Source organism: Peromyscus maniculatus, chromosome X (assembly GCF_049852395.1).
Source record: "Peromyscus maniculatus bairdii isolate BWxNUB_F1_BW_parent chromosome X, HU_Pman_BW_mat_3.1, whole genome shotgun sequence".
NCBI lineage: Eukaryota > Metazoa > Chordata > Mammalia > Rodentia > Cricetidae > Peromyscus > Peromyscus maniculatus.
Window position 1 is genome coordinate 109,110,168 of NC_134875.1, and position 9,660 is coordinate 109,119,827.

General features: G+C 35.2%; 1 non-coding gene across 1 annotated transcript; it reads left to right on the forward strand.

Annotated features, from left to right (window-relative positions):
• Positions 1 to 253: 253 nt before the first annotated feature.
• On the forward strand, positions 254 to 360 carry LOC121825889 (U6 spliceosomal RNA). Its single transcript, XR_006068264.1, has one exon. It is a non-coding gene; the product is annotated as a U6 spliceosomal RNA (small nuclear RNA).
• Positions 361 to 9,660: the final 9,300 nt, after the last annotated feature.

Below are 9,660 nucleotides of genomic sequence, written 5' to 3' on the forward strand. Positions count from 1 at the left end.
AGTATGGCAATTCCTCAGAAAACTGGGAATCAACCTACCACAAGACCCAGCTATACCACTCTTGGGCATATATCCAAAGGATGTGCAATCATACCAAAAGGGCTCGTGCTCAACTATGTTCATAGCAGCTTTGTTTGTAATAGCCAGAACCTGGAAATAACCTAGATGTCCCTCAGCTGAGGAATGGATAAAGAAAATGTGGTACATTCAAACAATGGAGTGTTACTCAGCTGTTAAAAACAAGGACACCAGGGTGCTCGCTTCGGCAGCACATATACTAAAATTGGAACGATACAGAGAAGATTAGCATGGCCCCTGCGCAAGGATGACATGCAAAAACAAGGACACCAGGAAATTTGAAGACAAATGGATGGAACTAGAAAAAAAGCATTCTGAGTGAGGTAACCAAGACTTATAAAGACAAACATGCTATGTACTCACTCATGAGTGGATATTAGCCATAAAATGAAGGATAACTATGCTAGAATCAACAGACCCAGAGAGGCTAGGTAACAAGGAGAGTTAATGAGGTGACACACAGATTTCCCTTGGAAAGGGAAGTAGAAGAGAATTCGCGAGTGGATTGAGGGGAGGTGGAGATGGGAAAATGAGCATGATTGATCAGGTTGAGGTGGGAACAGAGAGGGAGAGTGCTTAGGGGGATTGCTGGGCGTGGACATTTCAGGGTCAGGCAGAAGCTTGGTGCAGGGGAATCTCCCAGGATTCTATGGGGGAGGATCCCAGCTTAGACTCTTAGCAATAGTGGATAAGTAGCCTGAACTGGCCATCCCCTGCGACCAGATTGGTGCCTGGCCCAATTGTCATCAGAGCGGCATTATCCAGCTATATATATGTGTGTGTGTGTGTGTGTGTGTGTGTGTGTGTGTGTGTGTGTGTGTGTGTGTGTGTATGTATCAAATGAATATTTCCAAAGTTTGAAGCAAGAAAATGTCTAGATATGCTGAAAACTCAGTAACAGTGAGCACTTAAGGTACCTAACCTGTGACACCAGCATAGTGTTTACCTATGAACAACAAAAGAAAATGCTTCTTGAAAAAGGGCCTGACAAGTATTTTACAGAAAATCCTTTCATGGAAGAAAATAAGTTTTCAACATTATTATAGGCATGTCAAAAACTGCAATTTGGGACTAGAGAATGACTCATTGGTTAAGAGCACTTGCTGAACTTATAGAGGACCTATGTTTGCTTCCCAGCACACACTAAGACTCCAGTTCCGTGGGATCCAATAACATTTTCTGGCCTCCGTGGGCAACAAAGACATATGCAGCACACAGATATGCATGCAAGGATAACACCATACACATAAAGCTAATTTTTTGAAAGCATCAACTAGATGACCCTTTTAAAAATTGACTAATCAGCAAAGGACTTAAATATATCAAATATGCTTAAATCATGAATTGATAATGAAAACATAGAAAAAGTCTTTGGTCACCTTTAAAACATGCTTAAACATTAATGCATAATTTTATAGTTTATTAAGTAGGTAGAAGGAATGAGGGATTTATCTTGTCTTCCCTTTACAAAAGGTATTTTAGTTTGATCAAAATATTATGAAGAAAAGTTTCTCTTTATGAGAGAATTCTTTAATAAGGAAAACATGATAAAATTGAAATACCATCAATTTCTAAACCCTAATGAATTATTAGATTCAAAACAGCCATAAGTAGGTACGATGGACTCTGTTATGAAAAAAAAAGTCAATTTTGCAATCATGAAAATGTCTGAACAAAAAAAATCTGGGTCTGATGAACCATTTTTCACTAGCCACTAATTTTATAGTAAATTCAGAAGACAGAGAACACTTAGAGCAAATACTTCAGGGATCCAGTCAGCAAAACTATAAGAAACTAAAGGACAAGGGAGTCAAATTCTTTAAAAAATCAGAGACAAAGAACATCCAGAGAGGCAACCTGCAAATTTAGACATCAGCTACTTGCATTATGAAGACATCATTTATGTATTGACTGGAGTATAGCCATAAAAATTGGAAAGAAAAAAAAACCTGCAAGGAATAGTGGAGGTAGCCAGTGTCAAATATCACAGCATATTCTAATGTACCAGAAACTGAAATGATAAACCACTAAAATCCCTTTCAAATCAAATATCATTTCCTCTGTGCTTTGAGAAGTCTTCTTGTCCTTGGTGTTAGGTTCAAAAATCTCCTAGTAAAATCAGCATCTTTGTTTCCATCTCAGATCCTTAGCAAACATAACATGACATTTCCAATGAATAAAATACAGAAGTAATACAAGGACAGGGCAATAATGAGATTTACATATTTGAAAAGCTTTTGCACAACAAAAGTAAAATGTTAGAAGCAAACTACAAACAAGGAAAATTATCTGCAAATTTCATTTCAAAATATATCTCTAAAATTTAAAGAACTTTGAAAAATTGAGTGGAAAAACACTTCCTCAATTTAAAAATGGGCAAATAATATGTAATCAGGATATATTGTGTGTGAAAAGGTTCTATTTTCAATACAAAGGGGGCTGGGAAGAAAATGTCTACATAAGATCAGGCTGTAGACAGGGCTGTAAGGCATTTTCTCAATTAGTGCTCAATGGGGGAGGGCCCAGTCCATTATGTATGGTGCCATCCCTGGGATGGTGGTCCTGAGTTTTATAAGAAAGCAGAATGAACAAGCCATGAAGAACAAGCCAGTAATCAGCACTCCTCCATGGCCTCTGCATCCGCTCCTGACTGCAGGTTCCTGCCTTTCTAGAGTTCTGTCCTAACTTCCTTCACTGATGGATTATGGATGTGAAAGTGTAAGCCAAAAAAGCTCTTCCCCCCAAAAGATAGAAATATAAATGATTCTTATCTTGGAAAATTTTATCTACTTCAATCAAAATTAGTTATAATTGTAACTCTACTATAATACAATCTCTCATGTTTCTCCTTTGCAAAATCTATCATAGGCTGTTTGACAAGATCTATGGAAACAAATGTTTCTTATATTGTTGTTGATGGCACTACCAATACTGAGAAAGTGGCTAGATCAAACATCATTTATTCTTCTAGGTTTTGACCCATAATTTCTACCCTAAAAGAAATATAGCCTAAAAATATAAAGGCAAAAATTAAAGTGATAAGAGCACTAATTGTAATGGCTAAAGTTTGATTTCTATTTCATTTTTAAAAATTCACCAAAATCTTAAAAGATATTTGTTCATGAGGGATCATGATTAAATGATGGCAGAGGAAAAAAGACTACAATATACATCTCTAAAATCTTTAAAAATACCAAAAAAGAAAATAATTTTAAATCATAGTAATATTTAATACTTTTTCTGTCTATGAAGCATGAATTACTTTATAATTTCTTAAAAGTAGGCATTGGTTATACATTGACATTTTGATATATTAAGTTGAACAATCTACTCTTATCTTTAAAAACTAAAATTCTTATATTTATACCTTGAAAATATTCTCTTCATGAATATTTAATCATCTCAATTTCTACACTTTCTTATTAAATTTTAGTTATTTAAATATCATTTCAAAGTTACCATTTCATATTTAAAGTTGATCAACTCTTATTTTGAGCTCTGGGCCTTTTAAATTTGCTTTGTATTGTAATGTCTTCATATTCTTTCATTTCTCAGTTACTTTCAGAGTTTGCCTTTTATTTTTTGATTAGTTGTAATAGTACTTTATAATCCATTTTTAATAATTGATATATATGTAATACAAGTGGCACTGGGGAGAACCCATGTTACAAATAGAAATTATAGAAGTTTCTTTACCATAAATGTTATGCTGTGTCCAGTAATGATAATAATGTAAAATCCCCCATCACATTGGCATATATCCCCAGATACTTTTGGTACAACTCAATAAAAATGCTGTTAAGGTCTTTCAAGGCAAAATTTCTTACTTCATAATGGTAGAATGCTTTTGGTTCTGGAATATTTTTGATGTTACTTGGCAACAAGTTGGGATGTAAAGAACTTCATGTTTCAAAATCTAGTTCCCAATTCAAATCTACATGTCACAGAGCAAGTGATGCTTTACAGCTGAGAAATAACAGGTAGCTGTCCCTGTGAAAGGAAGCATTCATTGACTTGGCTTTCTCTATTACTACAATCCAGTGATAGATCATGTAATATTAAGCACACTGAAAGATCATCAACATTAATGTTTGCTTAGTTATCATTTCCATTATATTATGCTGAATTAAACCAGGTGGAATATAGTTTATTCATGTTGTTGTTGATTAACTCTATAACCAGAAGGTAGTCTATTAAATCACAAATGTCTTTAAATTATCACAGAAATTATTTTCTTAGCTTTTTTACTTTGATATATACTGGCTCCTCACTATAAATCAATTGTTTATTATTATATTTATGATTACTTGCTCAGTATATTTTAAGAATAAAAAGTGACATAGAATTTATGTATGAGGAACTAGAACCCCAAAAATATACATAATGATATTGTCTATTAAAATCACATAATTAAGCATCATTCAACAGATTGTTTTAGAATTAATAAGTGGCTATAGCTAAATAAGTTATTACAGATTTTTTGGCTTTATTGTCTAACTGTGGCAGAATCTTCATTAGTTGCTTCCAAATAAAAGTATAAAAAGAAAATATAATGGGAGAATATTGTGGATGGAAAGGTTTACTCAGGGAGGGAGGAGAGTGGAAATATTTGGGAGGTAAAGGTGCAGGTTGGGAAATGATTAATAGAGAAAAGAGAATATAAAGAAACCAGTTGGAAAACAAAATATTTCCACCTGTGCAATAGTGGCTTCACTTTGGGGGGAAAAGTAAGCAACTTTCCTCAGAATGGATTCAATACCCTCTTCACCAGTGAAGCAGGAGACCAGTACTTGGTACTGTAAGCCTGGCTAACAACCCATATATGGGGAGGTAGTAGCCACATACAAGGGAAGTATTTCTGGTGGTTAACTGAATTGACATAGCAGTAAACTGCCTTCTAAACAGTTATACTTATGTGCAGACACAAAGGCTGCTCCCAGCATTAACCAAAACAGCCTCTCCTTAAAATGAACAGTAGTAAATGCAGAGGCTCATACCTGGCAAAGATACAGAATATAATAAACAAGATATGTGGGCTCAGCCCTAAATCAGCCCCTTAGACCACACTCTTAAGGGCTCAGGAAACATTGTGGAAGAGGGAATGGGAAGTATGTAAGAACCAGAAGATGGGGTGAAGGGCATTCCCCTATATGATAGAATGTCATTCCCCTAAATGACATTCCCTATATATGGTAGAATCAGTATAAGCCACTTTAACTGTAGTTACTTCCAATCAACACTTTTTTTTCAAGAAATGAGGAGTAACTCATGCATTTCTACTCTTTACCTCTGACCTGTTGGCTGTCAGTAGATTCTGGGATGGTAAAATCCCTAGGTTGTGTAGCCACTACTGAGCCCAGCAGGCTTCAATGGATAGTTCCAAACCTAGAATCACACAGAGATAGTTCTAGTTCATTTTGGAGGGTCACAAAACAAAAATGAACAGATGGAAATGAGTATCAAATATGTGAGGGTGGGGTTTGAAGGAGAGGGCTGATATGGAGGAGATGAAATATTAGTCAGTATGTAAAGTGTGTGAAACTGTAAAAATTAATCAAATTTCAAATTTAAAAACTATTTTACAGTCTGTTTTGTTTAAAAAAAGTTTTAGATTTGCTACTTTCTTAGGTGCAACAGGATGGGTAAAAATGTGTTAATAGGAAAGTATTGCAAGCATAACCAAAGGTTTTAAAATATATATCATGGGATTTTAGAAATATTTACTCTCTGAAATATATAGCTGATACAGTTGGCATATTTTTTAATAAACAAATCTGCTGGGGCATTTGTGAGAAAACTACATATGGTATACTTGCTATTGCTAGGAAACTTAAATCAGTACTTCTTACTTAATGACTCAGCTTTCCCAAGGGACTGGATTTTATGTGCCATTTTAGAAACAAAGCATGCACCATTAATCTTTAAACATCTACCTTAATTGTGCTTTCAATTTTGCAGACTTTCCACAGAACAAATGTATAAGTCCTGTTCTTTCTACCATTTCAAATTATGTGTTTAGTAAATGAAGTTCAATTTTGCACTGTGTGACTGCCATGGCCAGAGTTTTCAGTCCTGAAGTAAAATGTGTAGAATGCAAGTATTTTCACTGCACCTGGTTTGTCTCCTTTTTTTCTAAAGTAATGTTCTTGTTAAAAGATTTTCTTACCCAAAACAGCTGTAACATCCAAACACCCCTGTCTATAAATGTATTTTCAGTGAAGGAAGAAATGCTAACTCTTGTGTCATGGAGTTTGCTTATAATTTTCTAACAACTAACAGTATTACTGAACCTGGATTATTAAACATAAAACAAGACTTGCATGTTAACAAAATTGATCTTAAATCCTCTGCCAATTCATGTGTTTTATTTTAGTTTTTCACTGAAAAGGCATTCTACTTTATTTCATCACATCACATTAGATTGTATGCCTGACTCTATTTTTATTCATAGTTAGATAGGGGCCGTTGAATTCAAACAGGTAATATACTTTGACCATATTTCTTCCATTCCCCATTCTCACCCCCTCACCCTTCCCATCAGTCCCTTTGTTCTGCAGACAATTTGTCTTCTACTTTCAGGCCATTGGTGAATATATGATCATATATATATATATATATATATATATATATATATATATATATATATATATATATATATATATATATATAATGTCTAAGACTCACAAATTGCAGAACTGGCTTATTATTATCACTTGATATGATTATCTCTACTTGAATCCATATTCCTACAAATGATATATCTTCAGTGTTTCTAACTGTTGAATATTCTATTGTATATATAAGTCTACATTTATTTTCTTTGTTCATTCTTCAGTTATTGGGCACTTAAGTTAGTTCAATAACTTAAGGGTTGTTAATAATGTCACAATGAACATTAATATCCATGTATCTCTGTGATATACTGACTTGGAATGTTTTGGACCAATACCCAGAAGTGGTATTACTGGGTGTTATTGTAGGTCTATTTTTAGTTTTCTGAGGAAACCACATTCATTTTCATAGTGCATGGATGCTGAGGGCCATGGGAGTACACAGCAGGTGACAACTAGTATTTGACAAGTCGACTCACCAGATGTGTAACTCCCTGATGGGGAGCCCCACCTGGCAAAGTTGTGCGATCACGGGCTGTGGAAACCGGTTGCTTTCTGTCTGTAACTTTCTCAGGTGCCACTGTTATGCCTCCCTAATAAGAACAATTGTGGGGTGCTTTTCCACAGCCCTTTGGTAGTGTGTTTTACATCTCTGAGCACATGTTTATCTTGGATTTTTGTTTAAGCTGTATAATTCTGATGAACAGAAATATTACCAGAATATTCTTCTTTGCGGACACAGGAAAGTAACACAGTATTCTTAGTCTCAAAGTTAGTCTTTTACACATTTTGCAAAGACCTTAGAATTAGTTAAAGCAGACTGAGCTGCCCCTATACAATATACACAAAGACTAATTCCCAGGTGTTGTGTATTGCTAAATCAAGGCCAGACTGTCTGCACTGAGATTGGCTCCTTGCAGTAGCTCTCTTTCTGCATGTACCCTGATCCCTCAAGGTTCAGCCAATTGTTTAATGTCTGGGACCCCCTCACCAACTTAGAGCTACGTGCATGGGTCAGTGTGATATTACTAACCTAAGAGAAACTAGATGACTTATCTTGTGTTGGGAGAATGGGTAGGGCCCTGAAAATGTAACTTGAAATTGTCCAGAATTTGGTTGTAAGAGAGCAGTGGTGGTGTGGAGAGAAACAGCTGTGTAGAGCTATGTGAGAGTTGCTGCAGAATGTGAATGAAGTGTGTGTGTGTGTGTGTGTGTGTGTGTGTGTGTGTGTGTGTGTGTGTGTGTCTGTGTGTCTGTGTGCGCACACTGAGTGAGAGATGAAAAAGAAGCATGAGAAGTGTGAGGGAGTGAGTGGATAAAAGACTGAGTGAGTAAAGAGTGAGTGAATATTATAAAAGAAAGATGTGTAGCCATCTGAAAATGTATGTATGTAAAGATACATACAAGCTACAAGCTGTATGTATAAAATCTAGCAGTGTGGAGATATGTAGTACTTTGGCGACAGAAAGAGTCAGAGACCATTTTAAGATGAAGAAAAAGAGAAAGTTACCATCAGATATCATGAGTGTATTCTTATTTCACCAGACATAGATAGATTAAAACTTATTCCTAAATACCCTTGGATAAAAAAGTTTCCTACCCCTCACTACTCTTGAGGCATTTCTTTTATTACCCTGAGCTGATCATGGGAGCTGGTCTCTCATGATCCACATTACATGAACAAGCTTACATTCCCAAAGAACAAATTTTCACCGTTGTAGGTATCCTCACTAATATGTGTGACTATTTCTTTTCTTAATACTATTCTGACTTGAGTGAGATAGAATCTCAATGGGGTTTTGATTTGCATTTTTCATTCGACTTGTAATGTTGAGTTTTTTGTATGTTTCTTGGCCATTTATATTTCATTTTTGAAAACTGCTAATTTCATTAGAGCATTTATTGATTGGGTTGTTTAATTTTTTTCTTATTTAATTTCATTTTTGTTTTTGATATATTCTAGATATTAATCCTCTGCCAGATGTATTGCTAGAGGGGATATTCTTCCATTTTGTAGACAGGCTCATCATTGATTATTTCCTTTGCTGTGCAGAAACTTTTTAATTCCATGAAGTCCAATTTAAAAACTGTCCAAATTCATATATTTTAGTAACTGAAGAGTGGAAAGTTCTCTATTATCTGCCATTATGATTAAAGAATATAACTCTACACCAAGTCTTCAGAAACTATAAGAGTAACAGAATTTGAAGACATGAGCCATTTAATATAATGCTTAGAAACACACAAGAAAAGTCAATTCTCAAAAAACTCTGAATTTTGAGCTAGCACAGCAGTAAATATGTAAATTCTTTAATTCACTCATGGGAAGAATTAAATAAATTATTCAGAATATTACCATAAAAGAAAAATTAATGGAGAAAAATTATGGCTGATCATTGAAGCAAATACATAGAAAGAAATCATGCACACATGACATACAAAAGTAAGACACTCATTGAATATCTAAAAATTAATAAGAAGTTCATAAAAGTTTAGTTTTCCTCAGATAAATCATATACTTTTAAAGTTGTGTGTGGTACTATCGTGTTCCCCAAAATATTGTGCACCCTAATAAACTTATCTGGGGTCAGAGAACAGAACAGCCACTAGATATAGAGGCTAGAAAATGGTGGCATTCACACCTTTAATCCTAGCTTTCCAGAGGCAGAAATCCATGTGTTCAAGGATACAGCCAAGCATGGTGACTCACGCCTTTAATCACAAAAAGCAAGCCTTTTATCCCAGGGAGTGGTGATAGAAAGCAGAAAGGTATATAAGGCATGAGGACCAGAAACTAGAAGCATTTAGCTGGTTAAGCAGTTCAGCTGAGATTCGTTTGGATAAGACTCAGAGGCTTCCAGTCTGAGGAAACAGGATCAGTTGAGGAACTGGCGAGGTGAGGTAGCTGTGGCTTGTTCTGTCTCTCTGATCTTCCAGCGTTCACCCCAATAACTGGCCTTAGGTTTGATTT